This window comes from Tachysurus vachellii, chromosome 21 (genome assembly GCF_030014155.1).
Source record: "Tachysurus vachellii isolate PV-2020 chromosome 21, HZAU_Pvac_v1, whole genome shotgun sequence".
Taxonomy (NCBI): Eukaryota; Metazoa; Chordata; class Actinopteri; order Siluriformes; family Bagridae; genus Tachysurus; species Tachysurus vachellii.
Window position 1 is genome coordinate 14,524,205 of NC_083480.1, and position 22,386 is coordinate 14,546,590.

The window sequence follows — 22,386 nt, forward strand, 5'->3', positions numbered from 1 at the left end:
ATCCTTCAAGGCACCAAAGCAAAGTAAGAAAGTAGCCTATAAATAAACATTTCTATGTTGAATTGCTTAAATATGTTATATATGATTTGTTAAAACTGTTCCATTTACATTAGGCCACATAAATGCGTCTTGGCGAATCGGATATCAATCCAATCTTTCTATTCCCGGCCAAAATGCAAATATATTTTACCTCATTTCCGGGGTAATTGAAATGGAATACGCTTTGGTGTATGCGGTTTTCAGAATGCAATCAAAAAGAAGACGAAATAATTTGTTACGACGGTTATGCTACAAAAAACAGCGTTTACTGTTTGCTGCGTTTTTGCTGCCGGCAGCAGCGCATTTTAAGATCCAACGAGACGCCTGGGTGAAAGATCACCTGCGAGTGACGTACGTCCGTTTGGGAGGAGTATAGCGCTGATGTATGTGGCTTGAACAACCACATTCATTTACACCTGTCCAGTTTCATCTGAAATGCGTCCCAGACCACCTCGTTAAGTGGTTTGAACGATCGGATTTATATCCGTCTCGAAACCATTTCGGAGGGCATTTAGACCTGGTCTTTTTACCATCGGATCACAGAAAACACATAAAGTGACCAGGTGTAAAAAGCCCCTTAGATGTCAAAAGTGTACATTTTGGATGTTTGCCATAGCTGAAACAAATTTGTGTGTCCATATTATTAACAATACATAGCACAATCATTGGACAATAATTCTGGCTGCAAACTGCAGGTTTATATTTATGGGCTCACATGTCCATGTCCACATGCACATGTCACATGTCCAGTGTGTTTCAGGCAAGACTTTGTTTTAAGATTAGGGGATTACAATTGTGTGTGTTAGGATTAGGGGTTAATGTTGGGGTGAGTCTTATAGGATGAGTTGGATCAGACCTTCTTTACATTTAGTTCTAAAGTTTAAAAGATCTATTTTAGTCCCTTTTCCAGAATTCAGAAACAGCAACTGTTTGTCCCCTCATTTAAGAGTTAATGGTAGAAGTGGTGCACAGAGAGTGGGGTGTATGCACAAAGCCAGCTGTGATAACATCTGTGTCTGTGTGATATTTCTTCATTATAAACAGGAGGCATGGAGAAAATCTTTGCCCTTATAACCCAAGCTGAAATGATACTGTATCTCACGGGTGATCTGCAGTGTCTGCTCTGTCACTGAGCATGAATTAACACAAAGAATCTCCCAGTTCAGAGAATCCCAGTGTTAATGTATATGTTTTAGGATGTCAATCAAACATACTTAAATATAGAAACACGTCCCAGGCTTATACAATATCAGCAATCCAAACATGCATTGAAAGCTGTCACTAGATCAAATGATCGGCGGATGAAGTCAAACATGGTCTGTTTGGCCTCGTGTTGTCAAGCAAGGGCATACATAGCCATAGCAACTAACCTTCAATTAATGACAGCTAGCACTACACTGTGGAAAACAAGGGAAATGTCATGCTCGAATCGATGCCGACATTTTGGCAAACAAAACAAAACAAAACAAAACAAACCCATATGCATATCGATCAATGCAGAACTAAATTGATAGAGCAACGCTGTGTGAAATCCACAGACTTTTGTTTTGTTATAATTAATAGAGTTCAGACTCATGGTGGTTTAATAAAAGAGCCAAATGCAGAGATTGATCCAGATTTTGACTCCAGTAAACCTCAAACTACACAGTTCTTTCAGGGACGTGCATGGCGGATGCTTTATATAATCTAAGACTAATCACGTTAGTCAACAATTAAAAACATATAATCTTTGATATGGTGAACATTGGAGCCATAAGAAAGCTGTAAAAATAAAGGCAGGTGTTAAAAGGAAATGTGTTGTTTTGTGGTTGTTCCCAAACATTAAATTAACAATAAATGACATTATGACTAAAAATGACATAGTTCTTGTTCATTCTACCGCTTATCCGTACTACCTCGGGTCACGGGGAGCCTGTGCCTATCTCAGGCGTCATCGGGCATCAAGGCAGGATACACCCTGGACGGAGTGCCAACCCATCACAGGGCACACACACACTCTCATTCACTCACACAATCACACACTATGGACAATTTTCCAGAGATGCCAATCAACCTACCATGCATGTCTTTGGACCAGGGGAGGAAACCGGAGTACCCAGAGGAAACCCCCGAGGCACGGGGAGAACATGCAAACTCCACACACACAAGGCGGAGGCTGGAATCGAACCCCGACCCCGGAGGCGTGAGGCGGACGTGCTAACCACTAAGCCACCGTGCCCCCCACATAGTTCTTGTTGGATATAAAATTGTAATCAAAGGCAAATCATTGTGCAATACGTGGTATAAAGCGCTGTGTGCTGTTATTGTAAAAGAAAGTTCAATGTGGAAACAAACAACAACTACAAGTCTCACAATGCTTCATTAAACCCCAACCATAATTGATTATTTTTCTATAATAGAACCGTGATAAATTAAAGTAGTATATAAAACTGTTTACTTTCCAGAGATTTGTGCTCTTCGGTTCTTTTATGTTTATTTATTTGCCACAATGAAACCCATATCCACAAGATATATACTCCCACCAGCAGTGAGCAGAAAGAGGCTGTGCGGAGGCATGCGGTGTCAGAATTTCTAATTGGGTATATAATGCATTGCCCTTTGATTCTTCTTTTGTTCTTCGAGTTCTCTCAGACTCAGACAGGGCTCTATAAGGTTCAGGCTCCCCCCGGCTCTTGCAGGATTTATCACAGAGAGCTTGGCAAGTTTGGGAGCGTGTGACATTGTCTGGGTTCTCTGGGCTGATTGAGTATGCTCCGTGCCTGCTTCTGATTGATGACTTGGCCGGCAGGGCGGAAATCCGTCGCTCGACTCTGGCTGGGCTTGCTGATGGATGGACCCTTGGAACCCCAGGGGTCACAGAAACTCTCAAATCCTGCAGGGCCAGTGTGTTGGAGAAAAGAGGGCGGAGAAGCATGACCTACCTCTCCTCCTACCATCACTCGGTGTACATTTATGTTCCGTTCTGCACTGGATCTACATCTGCGTGGAGGCAGGAAGGCAGAATTAATGGAGCCTGAATGAACTCCGTCTTGTCAACAATGCTTTAAAAGGGCAAATAAGCGAATGGCAGTTTTTGTTCGATTCTTGTTAGACAGTGTAGAACTTCTAGGTGCAGGAAGGTTGCAGCTTGTATAGTGTAGACCAGACGCATCTAAGAGGTAACTAAAGTCTAGTCTAGTGTCTGCATTGCAGTTCATCAGAAATCATCAATATCAGATTTAGGAGAAGAACGAAGTAACCGTTGGTAACAGTTTTAATCAGGTACCAAAACCATACAACTGGAACCTCAGTGGTAATGGAACTTCTGGTTTTCTGGTGCTAAACGTTTTTATGTTTTGCACAGTAAAAAAAAAAGTCCTTGCGATATTTATTGGTTATTATGTTAATGTAGACAGATAACACGCAGTATTTTATGGAAGTATTTTATCTGTGTTTTTATGTTTCTAGCAGTCAGGTAGCGGTTAAGAAGGGGATATAAGGCTATGAAGAGTATTGCTCTCTTTTTTTAAATCTATTTGTGTTTCCTGTTCTAAAAGAACAAACACCAACATACAAACATGAGCGCTTGTTGTTTGAGAGTGTTTGGGACAAAAGTCTTATGACTATAAAGGTTTGAATCAGTTCCCCATAGACTGTCAGTGGAATCCATATCTAGTCCAGTGGAATCCATATCTATAGAGTATATGAGTATGTGAGTATATTGCATAAAAATATAGACATATTTAAAAGCATCTATTGAGATTCAGTAAGGGTTTTGAGTCTTGTAAATGAGCCTCACCGAAGCATTTTTGTCTGACAGTTGGTGGGTGGGAGCTCACGCTCGTTAGGATATCCTCATCCCACTGGTTCATTAGAGCTGACTGCTCCCTTTATAAGCTCACTGTAATAGATTGAGCTAGTCTGACCCATTGCATCGTTTCTGCTCCAGGATACTAATGAGCGCGTGGAACAAACTGACGTGGTTTTGTCAAGGTTAATCTGTTTTGGGAGACCTTATAGAGGATGAGATGACCTGCACCATTTCATTTTGCATGTGAACTATGAAAGGAATGAAACCACATTCATTATGTATGGTACTTGTGTCAACAAGAGATGGGGTGACTTATTTATCTTTTTACATGGATAAAAAATGCTGGGCCTGTGTGGCCCTGGTCTAGGCTCATGTAAAGCATTTTAAAACATGTCTGACTTTGATACCCCTAAACAGCCAGTTTGTAAATGGCTCGGGAAAGAAAGATGAGATTAATTGGCATAGATGAAATGTCAGCACCTGTGGGAAAAGGCACTTGATCCAGACGAGACCCAGAATCAGCACAGGCCCGTTGTAAGTAATCATTTCTAAATACAAGCGCTCTATGGGGGAATGCTTATTTCTGTTGTTGTAATCCTGCTTTGCTACATTGGGAGTCGTTTTCCGAATTGAATAAAAATACAATTTTTCTTCTTCTCATGCTGCAGCAGCTGGCTTTTCATTTCCATCTTGACCCAAACAGATGCCTGTGCTTCTTCAGCACTGTGCTAATTTTGCCATTTGCTAACATATTTGTTCTGTTTTGTTAATGAGCTCGTGGTGGATTGGATTCTTTCCCAGTAGCCGGAGGGGGAACAGCATTCCAGAAGATATCTATACTCGGCAAGATATATCAGCGTGATTGCAGGCATTAATCAAATGTGTGTGCATGGTTGAGAGGCTTGCAGTAGTCACCTTCAACGTCATCCTTGCTGAAAAATCGAGCATGGGATAAGCATCTGCCAAGTACCTATAGACCAGCCAAGCTGATTTAACTTGTAGACATGGACAGACGGCTAGTAAATATGTGGGGCGGCATAAGCAAGCTGTTTCGGGTCAAGGTAGAGCTGGTAGTCCAGCTGGTGTGGAGCGGTTAACTGATGTGTCTGTGTCTAAGTCTAGGCATCCTGCTTTTATTTTCAAGGTTTCTTTAAACTTAAATTAATTAATAAATGAAGAAAACCTCCTTTACTGTCTGGGCAAAATGCAGCAATTTTTCTCTTGTAAAAAAATAAAGGTTTCCTCAGGGTACTCATGTTTTCCTTTCCCTCCCAGAAACATACATGTATTAACAGCTGTAAATTGCCTCTAGGTGTCTGATGGACTGGTGCCTGTCCAGAGTGTAGTGGGGATGCGGTAGCTCAGTGGTTAAAGTGTCCGACTACTAATTGGAAGGTCATTGGTTTGTATCCCATGTCCACCAAGTTGCCACTGCAGGGCACCTGAGCAAGTCACTTAACCCTCAATTGCTGAGGTGTATAAACCGAAACACTCTGGATAAGAGTGTCTGCTAAATGCTGTAAATGTATTCCCAACTTGTTCCTGAGATCCACCACTGGCCTACAAAGGAAGGTGCAGTGGGACGTGTTGCCACCTAAAGGCCTCAGGATCAAGTTCAATCCTGAGCTCAGGTTACTGACCATGTAGTTTTACTTATTATACTTTATGCATGGGCTTGATCCAGGTACTCTGGTTTCCTCCAACCACCCAAAAACAAGCCTGGAAATAGACAGCAACTCAAAATTGGCTTAAATGTTAATGATATTGTCCTGGATATGTTCCTGGCTTGTTCCTATAGGTTGTGAATCCGGTATAAACTGCTCAGATGTTAAAAAATGACTAAACATGTTTACAAGCAGCTTGACTAGCTTGGTACAGTAGCTGGACTTTTCAGCAGGAATTATAAGATTCTTTAAGATCTTGGCCATTCTTTCTATCTTTCTTTTTCTTTTCCATTCTCTCTCAGCAGCACCCAGACAAGACCACCAGCTTACTTCTGGAACACTGCTTTCCTCGTTCTGTGGGCTCGCATACAATTATGAGCCAGCAATACACCAAAATCCAAAAACATAAAAGCTTCAGCGAAAGTTTTTGTGCGTATGTGTGTGTGGGCGTGTGTTTGTTTGGAAAACTCTTCCCCTTATATGCCTGCAGGCGTTCTGACTTCCCTTGTGACGGGCAATCATGCACATCTCTCTGGTGAAGGAATCAAACATGAGGTTTTTTCTGTAGGCTAGACTCTCTCTGGAGGAACTTGTTTTTGTAATCGTTATGACCTCATTCTGGGCCTCATTTCATACTCTCCATTTGTAGTTTTGGGTTTGCACATTTGCTCTCTTGCCTGTGTTGGGTTTAAACCTTTTTGTGTGGTATGCATACTGTATCTGGAGCATGTCACTGTTTATGTTCACATTAGGTGCTTCTAGTCCACACAGCTCACATCTGTAGTGCACGGTGTAGCCAGGAAATGCTTGACTGTGCTGTCAGGGAAAGCAGATTTTATGTAAGCAGGAACGAAGGGAGCATCATCAATCTTTCAGATGATGCACAATCCCCAGACATTTTTCTCTGCTTTCGAAAACATATTTTTAATATCGGCAGACAAGCTTCTCCTTTTCTCTTAAGGTTTTACGACAGTGACAAAATTGCCTTATGCAGAGGTAGATGCAGAGTGTGTGTGGCAAGATGGAAAAGAAGATATATGTGCACATACACGTTTTTCAAGCACTTTCTTTCTCTCCTGGTGTGGGAGAGGGATCGTTTTCCTTTTTTTTTTCTCCTGGGAGAATCTGTCTGAAATGGAGAGGTCTAGATGGAGCAGAGGATTGTTGCTTAGGAATGGAGAGTGTCTGCATTTGGGGAATGCTGCATCTCTTTACATTGAGAACACTTATGTTGTCAGATCCTCCAATGTGGACTAGGTTGGTTTGCAAATTTACAAAAGACCACTTTCTCTGGTGTTGTTATTGCCTGTTACAGTACATAGAAATAATTAGGCCTTTGGGAACCAATGAGTCTTTAATCAAGAAATTAAGTGAGAGTGCGGTCACTGGTGCCAAGGTGTAAAAAAAAAATAAAGTTTCCCAAAGTGTAGCCATTTCATGCCTTTATTACCATGTATTCCTACAATCAGTCACATGTCCACGTAGATTAGAAAAGGATAATGCACATTACAAGAATTCCCTCTACATCAAAGTGTCGATGCTAATGCTTTCCAGAATAGCACTTTTCTCTACTCCGGTTTCCACATAGAAATAATTAGGCCTTTGGTTAGACGAGAAACTCATTCAAAATTCATGTGGAAAAGTGAGTGAAGCTGAAGGTCATGCTGGGTTTTTGTATAGAAAGAAATCCTCTTCTTTTGGATAGTATTACTTCAGTGGCAACTTTATTAGATCACAGATTTTGGGATTTGTCTTTTTAGGTGAAATTCAGAACCTGTGCAGAGTTTTTTGGTATCTTTGAGTAAGTGCACGTTGATCCACAAAGCTATAGTGAGGACAATGCCAACATATTTGTTTTCACATCTTCACTCAATAAACATATAATGACTAAACAAAAACAATCATTTGTTTAAATATTTATTTTGTTTCTTTAAAAAACAACCACTTGCCTTTATACCTGAAAACAAACAAACAAACAAAAAAAAAAAATCAGGGATAGAAAATGCGGACCGAACAAGTAAATTCCATAACAGTCAAGCAAATGCTGAACATATCTACATATCCATAATAGTTTCTTTTATTTAATGTGGAGCATCTGCCAATCTGTCATAACTGTCCAGGTAAACAAGTCGAAAGTATAGAAACAATACAGTTTATTATAATATACGGTATTGTCAGTGATGCGGGGATAAAATAGACCCAAATGCAGCATAGCGTAAAATAAACAGGTTTAATAACTAAAAATACACAAAACAAGGACTCATACGACAACAGCAGACACGACTAAAGTTCCCACTCTTTTTCAGAGATCATTTTCCAGGACTTTTCCAGGACATTTCAAATTTAGCAAAAAAAGACAAGGCTCACAGATTCGCGGCCTAAAGTAATATGTTCTTCTCTCCAGAAGTCTTAAAAACAACGTACACTTTATGGCTATTACTTAACTATACTTTTAAAGACAATTTGTCATGTGAATGAAATTTCAACATTTATAAAATAAAATTTTTTTATTTTATATTAATACCCTTTCCTTTCTCAGGTCAATGCATGCTTTAGTTTGCTGTGCATTCCCCTTGCACATGATATTCAGATTAACAAGGTTAATATAACCTGCTTACCCGTCACCATTTGCTGAAAACATTCGAGCACTTAAACCATTCCTAGCACTTGAAACCGCCAACACAAGACAGCGTCATCCGTCACAGCGAGATTAAACAGCATAACAAAAAACCTGTCAAAACTCAGCGTCCCTGAACAGAGCGCTTTCTGTTACTAATTGTTTCGACCAGTTGTAAACTGTTCTTTAAATGATCAAGAACATTTAAAAATAATAATTTTCCAGGACTACAAGATTTTTTTCCAGTACAATTTATGTTTTCTCTCATTTTCCATGTGTTTTCCAGGACTGGAACATTGCTCATTAATTTTCCAGGATTTCCAGGTTTTCCAGGACGCATGGGAACCCTGAGACTAGACAAAAGACAACAGCAGAGGATTCCGCGCTGCTCAAGGCAACGCGGCTCAAATAAATACTAACAACAATTAGACACATGAGGAACAGGCGTGCAGAGGCGGACAGGAAAAGACAAGGCTGGGGCAGACATGTGACACAAAACATAAACAGATGCACATGGCCAAAGTCCGGGCTGAGTCCTGACAGACAGTAATAAAAACTTTCAGAACTGTTGTCAAAACTAAAACATGCTGACGAATGAAAATCAGGATTTCAATAACATTAAAAAAAGTTAGAAATAAAGGGATTCTGACGTCACAACATTGCGTCTTAATGTCTAATACACACATCTGAAGCACTGCTGTAGGCTACAGAAACAAACACTAATTAGTTTATCTTTGAGATGCTTCTTAAGTACCTACCAATCTGAGGTCTGCAATCGAACAGCTATAATCTGCAACAGCTATATATGGTTGAAATGACAAAGAAAGCTTCTTGACTTGACTTGAACTCATTTGCATCTCAGCTCGGTTTGCACCACAGTCCATTCTTTATCTCTTGTATTCTTTGTTGCGTGCTGTTGCTCTATAAATATCACACAGCTCACACTCTATAAAAGTCACATGCTGTGTATTATTTCCTTCAATGCATACCATGTACTTCTTGCCTATACAGTACGTTTGCTTTGTGTTTTTTTTTTTATGCTAGCATGCTGTCCGGAATAAGGCAGACTGTGCAGTGTGGGGTATTAAAGTGTCGCAGAAATGGCGGCGTCATTACTTCAGCCATTCAGCTCCCTGTTCTGGCAGAACTGTTATTTCTTGTGGTGGATCTATGAGTCATTATGCAAGCTTTAGGTATTATAAGATGAGCAAGATCTAGTCTGCTATAAATGGTGGACTGCTTTTGTATGTGGAGAATAGGTACAATTTTTTCACAAGTAAAATCTGTTCCTGAATGATGTTCTTACAGAAAATGTGTGGCCCACTTGGTATTTTGATGGTAGATTATTGACTTATGTGTGTGTGTGTTTGTGTGTGTTAGGGAGTGGAAAATAGGCCTTGTTGGTGGAAGATGTAGCAGTGAGATTCTGGGTATAAGGACTCTGTGGAGTTCTCACACATGCAATATGAATAAATATGAATAAATATTTCTCTGCTCTACTCAGGCTGGTTCCTTTCATCTCTCAGCTTAATTTTTTTTCCCTTGCTATTGTTGTAGCAACAGTGCATAGTGGGAGGATGTAGATGTGGTGGTGATAGTGTGAATTATACAGTAGCTGGTGAAGCTGAAGCTGAAACTGAAGCAGAAGCACATTTCGGCCTCTTATCTCTTCAGGCGGCTCTTCTGAGCAAATCGAGTGAATCGATATCGAAGCCATAGTTTTTCTTTCATGTGCCATTAAATGAGACTTTTTTAGCATCGCAGAGTGTTCTCAGAGTGGAGGTCTGGAGGAAACCAAGGAATCTGAGAAACAAACAAACAAACAAACAAACAAACAAAAAAAATCCAAAAAAGTGTTGGGGCTAGAGTTATGGAAATTACAACCCAACATAATCAACACTAACGTCCTTAGTTATAATCCTGTTTAATGGACACAATGTGGATAAACAAAACCACAGTAGCAGGGCCAAATTATATTAGGTTAAATAACAAGTACTCATGTTTCCTAATTTCATGAATTGTATACATGTTTGGTAGAATGGACACTCACTCACTCATTTTCTACCACTTATCCGAATTACCTTGGGTGACAGGGAGCCTGTGCCTATCTCAGGCGTCATCGGGCATCAAGGCAGGATACACCCTGGACGGAGTGCCAACCCATCGCAGGGCACACACACAATCACACACTACGGACAATTTTCTAGAGATGCCAATCAACCTACCATGCATGTCTTTGGACCGGGGGAGGAAACCGGAGTACCCGGAGGAAACCCCCGAGGCACAGGGAGAACATGCAAACTCCACACACACAAGGCGGAGGCGGGAATCGAACCCCCAACCCTGGAGGTGTGAGGCGAACGTGCTAACCACTAAGCCACCGTGCCCCCCTTGGTGACCAACTTAAAAACAAAAATGTATAAGCAAAAAAATGATAAAAACAATAATAGGATGTTCATTGTTGTTACCAAACAATAGCAGACGGTGTGAATCAATGCAGGAAAATGAATAAAACAAAACAAACCTGCACACTCCAAATTAAATAGAACTCTAAAATAGCAGAGCATTGTTATGTAATCTGTCATAGAGGTACAAAAGACTTTCATCAGTGGATCAGACCATCAGCACTCTTTCTCTCTTTCTCTCAAACACACAATGGCACCATGTAACAGTGGAAAAATCTGACAATCATCACTTATTATAGAGAAATGTTTTGTTGCCAAATATCTGCTGATTTAATCAATTTGACCTACAATGAATAGCAAAATGATTTCAGGATTAATAACATGTTGTATTCAGTGCGAAACAAAAAACTAGGTGGTGAATCTTGCTAAAGTTACTAGTGCTTTTAGAACCTCGTTTTTAAATGACTTGCCTTCCCGTTCAGTCCTAAGCAGGAAGCAATAATGTTGGATAGTTAAGCACCTACTTAGCATGAGAAGAGTGCAATAACAAAGGAGCTAATGACTGCCATTTTGACTTCTCCATTGACTAGGAGTCTTTTCGTATGGCGTGAATGTGGCATTAAACGTGGACCTGAGTCATTAACTGCTCTGCTTAGGTGAAGCTTTTAGCCTCATTACAGTGACAGGGTGAGAGTGTAGCTGTCCATCCTGTAATGGTGCCCTCAGGTGACATGCTGGACATGTTAGCATGCGAGACGCCATTAACCGCCTTCCACAAGCTGATAGCTGAAGTTGGTTTCATCCTTGTTTTTTTTTATGGCACATTCTTGTTATTTCTGACATTCTTCAGCCGAAGCTTTCAGCTAAATTAACCTGTGTTTTGGGCAGAATTGGGAAAAATCAAGCGACTTTACTTGAGTGTGTGTTCAATTGTTTCAAAAAGGACTTGATAAGTGAAAGTAAATGTGTGCGTGTGTGTGTGTGTGTGTGTATGGGAGCAGCACGCGTGTTTTGATATCACCACAGTTCTTTCCGTTGATGAAAAGCCCTTTCGCTTCCCATTTCTTCTGGTGTGTTCAATTTTCTGTTATTGCGGTGAAATTAAACATGCCTTTCAGTTTGCTTTTCCAGCAAAGTCCATCACGTATGGAGTCAAGCAAAGAAAGGGCAGCTGCATTCAGAGGCCCATGCTGTGCGGAAAGAAGGGTGTGAATGACAGGTGATGAAGAGCGAACTTATCTGTATGCGAGTCGTGAAGCGAGCGTTTGTGATTTGAACACAATTCACGACTAAGGTTCAGAGACGTTAAATCAATTTCCTCCCACTAATCACTTATTTACATGTCAAATGCAAAGAACATATGATTTACTCTCCATGTTTGATGATTTAAATACCATGATTATACATGCATTTTATTAACAGTGTGTCGTTAGTATTCGACAGGATCGAGTTATTCAAGGGCAGAGGAAAGAAGTGCATCAAGCAGGGAAATAGTATAACAGTATTGTGTAGGCATAATATAGATTTCTGCTGAAAATGTGATTTAAGAAAATAAAATCTACCTAATTAGATTAGGCAAAAACATTTTCCAATCTAATCAGCATGTACTTTATTTACATATGTGAGCTTTATTTATAGCTTAGACATTGTGGTGGCAGATCTCTGACAGTCCCGAGGCGCTGCCTCTTTGGAAGGCCACCTCCCGTAAAACACCTTCAAACACCTGAGGACTTCGGGCCACCACCAGCAGTTCGAGGGCTTTAACCAGACAGCATTAAGAGAATGCTGCACTGGGTGGTAGAGAAGAAAGGAAGGAACTGGGACCTCCTCGTGCCCTACGTCCCCTTTGCCATCCAAGAGGCACCGCACGCTAATGAGGAGGAGGTAAAGAAAATGGTAAGGGACGGGATCATCGAGGAGTCCTCCAGTCCCTGGTCCAGCAACATTATTGTGGTCCTGAAGCCAGATGATACCCTCAGGCTGCGCAACAACTTTCAACACCTCAACCAAGTATCTGATTTCGACTGTTATCTCTCGGATCGACGACCTGGTGGAGAGACTTTTGAATTATAAATAAAGCTCACACTGGTAAAACCCCCCCCCCCCCCAAACCCATTAACACACACACACTCAACCCACTCAGTCTTCTTTGTCTGTGTTTATTGTGCTCGCCTCTGCAGCTGCAACGCTCTACAGTATTTATTCATTTTAGTACTTCAACAGGACAGATTTATTTCATTCTTTCATATAAACACAGAGAACTTAATTTAATTAATTAACAAAATTTAACAAAAGCAAAAAAAAAAAAAAAAAGCAAAGAGAGATTGTGTACAGTATGAACATCTTTTAATAGCCGAGTGCTTCATACTGCACGTCCAGCTCAACACTTCATGTTGCCTCGTGTATGTAAATGCACACATTATTTATTTAAAGACTAAGGAGCTGATGAATCCACTTCTGAACATCTGATTCAGGTTCACTAATGACTTGTTTACATTTAACCTCCTTAACAATATGGTAAGGGGATGTGGTAGCTCAGTGGTTAAGGTGTTGGGCTACTGATTGGAAGGTCATAGGCTCGAACCCCAGGTCCACCAAGCTGCCACTGCTGGGCCCCTGAGCAAGGCCCTTAACCCTCAGTTGCTCAGTTGTAAGTCACTCTGGATAAGGGTGTCTGCTAAATGCCGTAAATGTAAATATTAGTATGCTGTTAGTATGAAATCTGATTGGCCCCTGATTGGCCCCGCATCAATCGTCGACGAAAAGAGCAACCGGAGAGATCACAGATGCAATTCCACCCCCAAACAATTGGCGGCACTCGAGCGTTTGAAAAAGGAATGACTGCCGAAATGTATTTGCACCGTACTGAATAAATTATTTTTATGCTTGAATGTACCCTGTACTTGGCCCCTGAATGTAACATGTGGCCCCTTAATGGCCCCTGTTACAGAAAAATCCTAGAACAGCCACTGTGAGTATGGATGGATATGGATCTTCTGGACACTTTTGCAGATGTCCGACATGTCTTTTTATTCAAACATACTTGTTTTTTCTTCATTAGTTGGTCCTTACTATCTTGAAGGAGAATTATTTTTGTCTGTTATCTTCTACTTAAGCGCAGTGACTTTTCTCCTCTGATTTTTGAGTATGTCGCTGAAGAGTTGTAAGTGGTTCGGAAACATGAGATGATTGACCACTGAGACATGTTGAGGTGCTTGTTGGGGCTGGGAGGTGACCCTCAAACGTAGAGTAAGCCTTGGCATTTGAGTCACCAATAATTTGTTCTTAAATAAATATTTCCTTCCTTTTGAAACTATATTTTCATCTGTTTCTCATTCTGCTAACCCAGCAGGATTCTACCCATCCTTTACTAAGCGGGCTGGTAGTGTTAAATATTGAGCGGTTCTTCACAATTAACAGGTAAAATAACCATATGAACCGGAGAGAACCAAAGTCCCACCCACTCTGTTATATTGCTTAACACGCACAGGTCACATATAGAGCTCTGTTTCATTAAAACATCATGGACGCTTGGCAGAGTCAATCAACCAACCCCTCTCTGTGAAAGCAGGTTGTTCTGGACCATGTTTATTGATGAAATAATAAACCTGAAATCTATAGTAAAAGCGATACAAGACTGGCTTGTGAACTTAAAGCAGCTGAACTTGTGTTTTATTTGTTAAGCGATGTTTCATGTTAAGAGACGATAGGATGCATTGTTAAAAAAAAAGAAAGAAAGAAAAATATTCACTGAGAATATTGTTTAGAGTTACTGCTCCTAAAAGATGATATGCATACAACATGCTGCAATTTCACCTTCCATGCGTCTAATTTACATGAAACAGATCATGATGTATGGTTTTGTGATAATGAGGCAATAAAACTTAGGCTGGGTTAGACGTCCTCGCTTCGAATTAATATACCGTTTTCAGAAGCCTAAAAAATACTTTCAGTAAAATAAAATGTTAAAGCAGATGCCATGTGATGTGTTTTCACATCACACTCAGGGTTCGCTCCAGATCCACTGTGACTCTGTAAATATGCTGTTTTTTTTTTTTTTTTTTTAATAAAGTTTTATATAATAATCAGGTAATGGTATGAAATGGAAATAATTTTATTCCTCTAATTTAAATAAGATTTAACGAAAGCTTGGTTTAATTTGAATTTGAACAAATCAGTCTTCAATCTAAACTATTTGTTATGCTCTTTATACATTTATAGTTAAAGTTAAAGCTGTGAAATGTCTGTGATACAAAAAAAAAACCAATATGTCATGTTCTAAAGAATTGCAAAGCTCACTTTATTCACTGAAGAAAATAACCTCAGGTGAAATAATAAGAGCTCACGTTAAATAATAACCATTAACTTGTTGCAGAGTTTTCATAAGATCTTTTTTTTTCAGTTGAGAAAACTTAAAAAAAAAATACTTGCAGCAAGTAAAAGCGAAGGAAAGTTTTAATTAAAAAAAGAACAAAAGAAAAAAAAAAGAAAAAAAGAAGGTTACATTTGCAGTGTTTCCAACGGTAGAAGACTTACTGGGGACCATTAGCATAAATGTTAATTAAATACCCTCTTAGGCATATTAATCAATCAATTATGTCTTTCTAATCCATTTCTAATTCATTTTAGATTATGTGCAGCATCTAACATTCAAGTTGAAAATGTATATGTGTGTGTGTGTGTGTGTGTGTGTGTGTGTGTGTCAGTCAGAATGTCTGACTGTCTAAAGCTAGAGTTTTCCACTGAGCTGACAGATGCATGACCTTTTTCACTCTTGGATATCTTCAGGTGTATGTCCACCTCTGAACACTGACCCGAGGGATTTGCTGGAACCCGTCTCTATTGAAACAGTTTCCTGATTGAAGCCCAACTCTACTCACCTTATCTAAACGTGGCTGACTGAAAGCCTTTGCACTCTTACGCTGCTCTTTCGTATCCACTCACAGCAGCCACTTGAGTAAATCAAGCCCCGCTGGAAAAGGAAGAGAAATCCTCCCTGAGGATTGACCGCTTGCCACTCGAAGAGGAGCAGCAGTGCTCTACACATGACAAACTGAAGCCTCTTACTTCTTTCACTGGCCTTATCCACTAGACTAAACCGCCTGCAACCTTCAGGCTGTGTGAATGCTAACGACTCGTTCTCGCTTGTACTCGCGGGTCATCACAAATCATTGCTTTTCATCACGGCATGCTCTGAGGAGTCCCTGTCATTTTTATATAAGGATCTCATTCACAGTGTGGCCACATGCTGTACGTTGTAATGAATGAAATGTGATAGTGGTGGCAATTTTGCAATTAGATTGCAGAGAACATGCTGAGAGAACCTTATTCTCTGGAGCGAAGGCTGCAGATTTGTTTTCCAGGAACAGATTTTTTTTGATTGGTCTTGCTCACTGGCACACGATTCTCTCAATAACTAAAGCTCAGATTTCTTCAGCACAAAGCTCTAAAGACATTTTACTGCAAAATTGCTCTTATTGTAAAGTCCCTAAATAATTCCCATCATGCTCCAACCTTAATAACACATTTCATGATCAACTCTCAGGGCAGGTTTTGAGAATGTCATTTTTTTTCCACATGACTTACAAAAAAAAAAAACATTATTAATTACCAAATACCCTCAAGGCAACTTGCACAGAAATTCACTTTAAACTACAGGAGTTTACTTTAAACTACAGGAGTTTGCTTTAAACTACAGGAGTTTACTTTAAACTACAGGAGTTTGCTTTAAACTACAGGAGTTTACTTTAAACTACAGGAGTTTGCTTTAAACTACAGGAGTTTGCTTTTGCTTTAAACTACAGGAGTTCACTTTAAACTACAGGAGTTCACTTTAAACTACAGGAGTTCGCTTTAAACTACAGAAGTTTGCTTTTGCTTTAAACTACAGGAGTTCGCTTAAAACTACAGAAGTTTGCTTTTGCTTTAAACTACAGGAGATTACTTTAAACTACAGGAGTTTGCTTTAAACTACAGGAGTTTGCTTTTGCTTTAAACTACAGGAGTTTGCTTTAAACTACAGGAGTTCACTTTAAACTACAGGAGTTTGCTTTAAATTACAAGAGTTCACTTTAAACTACAGGAGTTCACTTTAAACTACAGGAGTTCACTTTAAACTACAGGAGTTTGCTTTAAATTACAAGAGTTCACTTTAAACTACAGGAGTTCACTTTAAACTACAGGAGTTCACTTTAAACTACAGGAGTTCACTTTAAACTACAGGAGTTTGCTTTAAATTACAAGAGTTCACTTTAAACTACAGGAGTTCACTTTAAACTACAGGAGTTCACTTTAAACTACAGGAGTTTGCTTTAAATTACAAGAGTTCACTTTAAACTACAGGCATTTGCTTTAAACTACAGGAGTTCGTTTTAAACTACAGGAGTTTGCTTTAAACTACAGGAGTTCACTTTAAACTATTAAACTACAGGAGTTCATGACTTGTATTTTTCTCTCACCACAAAACCACTAAGCATTAGTTTCGAGCTCATTGTATGACGTACAGGATCAGACTCTAGCCAGCCTGCTTGCCTCCCTGTACAGGTGTGAGGTTTTTTCTTACACCTGGTAGTCAGTAAAAATGTGACACAATGATTTGCATCTTACATTTTTTAATCTCATAACACTTCTGTAATTATCCTCTGACAATAACCACAGCAGGTAATTACAACCCTCTTTTTTTTCAGGGCTGCCTGTCAAACAGTTATTGCTGTACTAAATAATATGTCAGTACACCGATGTTAAATACTATTAAGCGACTAGAATCTGATTTTGAACACAACACTGAATTGCCGTTAGATGTTGTACTGAGGACTTGCAGCTCGTGAGCCTTGAGTTGAACATTTCTAACAGCTTGTGAGATTAAATTGCGTAGGTGAGAACGTCGCTACAAACGTTACATGATGATCTTTCACGAGAAACTCTTATAACTGCTGGGAAATGTTTTGCAATGGAATGGAAAGACGATCATAGTATTACTGGACACTTCAGTGTTAATAATAATAATAATAGTAGGAATAAGAATAAGAACAACAAGAAGTCCATTATACAATTGTGGCTTACAAAAGGTTAAACAAAAGTTCATGGCATGTGTAAATAAAATATTTATGTAATGTGTATAAATAGTAGCACATCCACTGCCCCAGGTTTTAACCTTGTGTATTGACCTGTATGAATTTCTGCAATTTCTCAGCTCTGGTATCGAGTGTGTGTTATTATTTGTGATATTTTATTTATTTTCCACAGTGAAACCAATGCAGAATTCTGACTTTTAATTACATAATTGCTTAAAAAATACATAACACAAACAAATTTTTTCTTTTAATATATTGTCACTTCGGGGGCACGGTGGCTTATTGGTTAGCACGTTCGCCTCACACCTCCAGGGTTGGGGGTTCGATTCCCGCCTCCGCCTTGCGTGTGTGGAGTTTGCATGTTCTCCCCGTGCCTCGGGGGTTTCATCCGGGTACTCCGGTTTCCTCCCCCGGTCCAAAGACATGCATGGTAGGTTGATTGGCATCTCTGGAAAATTGTCCGTAGTGTGTGATTGCGTGAGTGAATGGGTTGGCACTCCGTCCAGGGTGTATCCTGCCTTGATGCCCGATGACGCCTGAGATAGGCACAGGCTCCCTGTGACCCGAGGTATTTCGGATAAGCGGTAGAAAATGAATGAACGACTGAATATTGTCACTTCTAGTATTACCAACATTTGAATTCAAGTTAATAAAATTTTTATCACAAGGCAGCTTTACAAATATCCGGATATAAAATTTTCATTTGAATTCTTTCCCTAATGAGCGAGCTGAGACGAGACGACTGAGACGACTCACTGAGGAGGAAACCTTAAGAAACCAGATTCAAAAGGGAACTCACCATCCTCACCTCGGTCACACCAGTGAGATTCCGATTCATTCCTAGTCTGGAGCTGGAGTCAAGCAGTGCCATGTGTGTTAGAAGGAATTAGAGTGTGAGCATCGTTAGAGTTTTAATTCTAAGTCTATTGAATAAAACTTAAGTTACAAGTTATTGACTGTTTAACGACTGAGACTTGAGTGTAAGTGTTCTTAGCTATTGCAGTCTTTAGGCTATTTAAGAAAGTGGGTATACTACACAGATTGTGTGTCCTTGTCCTGCAATGTTTAAGCAGCGACTCTGACAAGACTAGCTATGAATCCATAATGAGGGCATGCAACTTTCAACAAACCTGCAAGTCAGCACCCAGACATCACACTTTAATAAACCCCTTCTCTGCCCATGAACCCTCCAGATCTGCATCTTTACCCAAGAGAACAAGCTGTTAACTTGCTTTCTCTTAGGGAAACCTATCTAAATAAAAATGTTCAGCCTAGACTGAGGCTGTGTCTGAGTCCTGAACACTAATTGGAACGACGCTGCATAAATGTAAGAGAAAGCTCTGCCTTTACTTTAAAGGATAAACATCAAAAAAAATATCTTAGCAACAAAGCTAGCAACTTTTTTTTTATTTAGCAGGTGTTAGCAGCTCTCTTGCACTTAATACGGCTCTCCTGCTAACATCACAGCTGCTGTTTATATGAGCTGAGAAAGCAGGGCCAGTCATCTCACTACCTGTGTGTAAAGCTCCACTGAGATACACTTGCCTGAGCCAGCGTTCACAACAACCAATCACGGATCACCGTTGTTTTCAACAACCAATTAGTGATCACCATTGTTCATAATGACCAGTCCCTGACCGGCGTTGTTTAAAATGATCAAACACTATTCGCCGCTGTTTCCAAAGACCAATCACTGATCACCACTGTTCCTAATCTCTGATTAATGTTTTTTGAATGATTAATCACTAATCATCAATGTTTTTAAAGACCAATCACTGATCACCATAGTTCCCATAAGCCAAAATGTTTCATCCAAGTACTAATCTTTATAGTTTTCAATGACCAATCACTGATCAATGTTTTTTAATGATTAATTACTGAACATTGTTTGCAAATACCAAACATTTATTATGTCCAAAGACCAAATCAATGAACACTATTGTTGCTAAAGACCAATTTCTAATCCTCATTATTCCTAAAGACCAATCTCTAATCCTCATTGTTCCTGAAGACCAATCTCTAATCCTCATTGTTCCTAAAGACCATTCTCTAATCCTCATTGTTCCTAAAGACCAATCTCTAATCCTCATTGTTCCTAAAGACCAATCTCTAATCCTCATTGTTCCTAAAGACCAATCTCTAATCCTCATTGTTCCTAAAGACCAATCTCTAATCCTCATTGTTCCTAAAGACCAATCTCTAATCCTCATTGTTCCTGAAGACCAATCTCTAATCCTCATTGTTCCTAAAGACCAATCTCTAATCCTCATTGTTCCTCAAGACCAATCTCTAATCCTCATTGTTCCTGAAGATCAATCTCTAATCCTCATTGTTCCTAAAGACCAATCTCTAATCCTCATTGTTCCTAAAGACCATTCTCTAATCCTCATTGTTCCTAAAGACCAATCTCTAATCCTCATTGTTCCTAAAGACCAATCTCTAATCCTCATTGTTCCTAAAGACCAATCTCTAATCCTCATTGTTCCTAAAGACCAATCAAAAAAGTTCTAACATGATTTGTCTTGGTTGAATTTTAGGAATTTCTTGGGTGAATAATATTAATATATTTTTTTACAACCCATTTAGCATTTTAACAGGAATGTGTAGAATTTTCAGATCCTTTCTACAGTTTGTGTTTACTCTTTTTTTTTTTTTGAAAAGTTATTAACAAGCACTTTTCAAAACCAAGTGAACTTTCTTCACTATTTTCTCACAGCAAGAAACATGTATGCTGTGCTACAGAGAAGAAAAAAACACGTTCATTAAACACAGTTTACAGAGTTTTTGCATTTTTTTCCACTTGATCTCCAGCACTAATGAAACCTCGTGTCTTTACTGCTCGATTGCAAACGTGTCCAGATGTATATCAGCTTGGTTAGAAATACTGGATTACGATTAATACGTTAAAAGAAACGACTAATTATGGCCAAAGACAAAAATAAAATTGTACTCATGTAGTATGAAAAGTTCAGTGCTTAAGTGGACCATGACAACATGTGAAATGTGAGGATGTGAGGCTTTACCTCTTATATCTTCTGGATGAACATATGAACAAAATATTCAAATGTTTGCAAAATGTATGGTTTAAAAAGGAAAAAAAAAAAAATTGAGTTGTCAAAGCAATTCCATTTCCACACACTGCTCAGTGGATTCAACTCGACCAAAAAAAAAAAAAAAAAAGCTTGTTAGTTAAAAAAGACATTAAAGAGTTTTATTAGGAAATCAGTGAAAGAACGCTGAACTTATAAACTTTTGTCTCAAATGAAAGAAATGTCACTTTTTATAGACACTATAATGCAGAGCGGCACAGACGGCGGTAGCTCTGACAGCATTGTGGCTGCGATACAAATCACTGGTTTATGTTGATGATCTTGTTTTAATACTTTATTGTTTCTATAGCAACAACTAACACAGGCTCATGCATGGCAGATGCTTCACATAATCTATGTCTAATAAGAATCGAACAGAAGTGTCGTTATTTTACAAAGAAAAATGTATAATGAGCGATATGGTGAAGGAAATTATAAACTGTTTTCTCCACTGTAAATGCTTATTACAATCAGGAAGTAATATTAAGCGTTATGCCACGGACAGACGATGTTGTGTTGAGTTCTCATTAACATGTACATAAAATAGAGAGAGGCTGGTAAGGGGTTGCTTTTTATATAGATACTGCCTTTTAAAACATGTGGTGCCCACAAGGCACCTTCATAGAATTTAAATACATGTATTGTACTTCATATAATGTCCACCAGGTGGTACATGGAACAACTTACTCTACTGTATCTAGTTCAACACGGTAGCTAGAAGAGGCCAGATCAGACAGCTCTTGGCCACTTGACAACGATTCATCTTGAATTGATATTTAAACGTGCATATGTTTCTAGATTATCACATTATATTTATAACATAGAATTACCGTCATTTTCTGATAACCGTCTGATAATTTGTTAATCGCACATTTAATATCGCAATTTCGAGAAATATCAAAATAATACTAAAAACATCCACAATAAAATGTGAATGAAAATAATTAATGAATAATTTGTAATGTGCTGCTATAATGTAATTGCTAACAAGTGAATGCTCCATAACATTAAATAATGGACATGGATATGAATCCTGTGTTAAAAAACTGCTGTATAATAAAGAATGATGGAGGGAGTTGGAAAAGGAAAGGGAGAGGAAAAGAGAGTCTTCTTTCAAAAAGATAAAAACAATGTCTCATGAAATTTAGGCTAAAGTAGATTATTTGAAGGCACAATGAATAAAAGAAATCAACATACGCAGAAAAATGACCTTTTCATTCGTTTGTTTGTTTAAGGAGAGTTCATTCTCACTTATGAACCTAAAAAAAGGAAAAAGCACCTTGAAAGTATGCTAATAAATAATTCACTACATTTCTATAAAGTTTTCCTTTAGTTGATGTTTAAAGTAATGTATACACACTCTGGGAACTGCTGTGTTCTCTGTTGAGGGTAAAAAGTCGATTTGTTGTCGGAATTCATACAAGTGTGCTCACTGTGTGAATGTGAATATTTCATGATGTGGAGAGTGTCCAGGGATTTGGAACGTTTTTTTTTTTTTTTATAAATTAACCGTGTATTAACCTTTGCCAAAGTGTCTATATTGTAAAAAAAAAAAAGAGCAACTAATATGTTTTGATGTAGAAAATCATTTTGAAGTATGAGCTTCAGTATTTGTCATTTTGCTCCAATTATTATTATTATTATTATTATTATTATTATTATTATTATTATTATTATTATTATACTAAGTCATGATTTTTTGAAGTTTT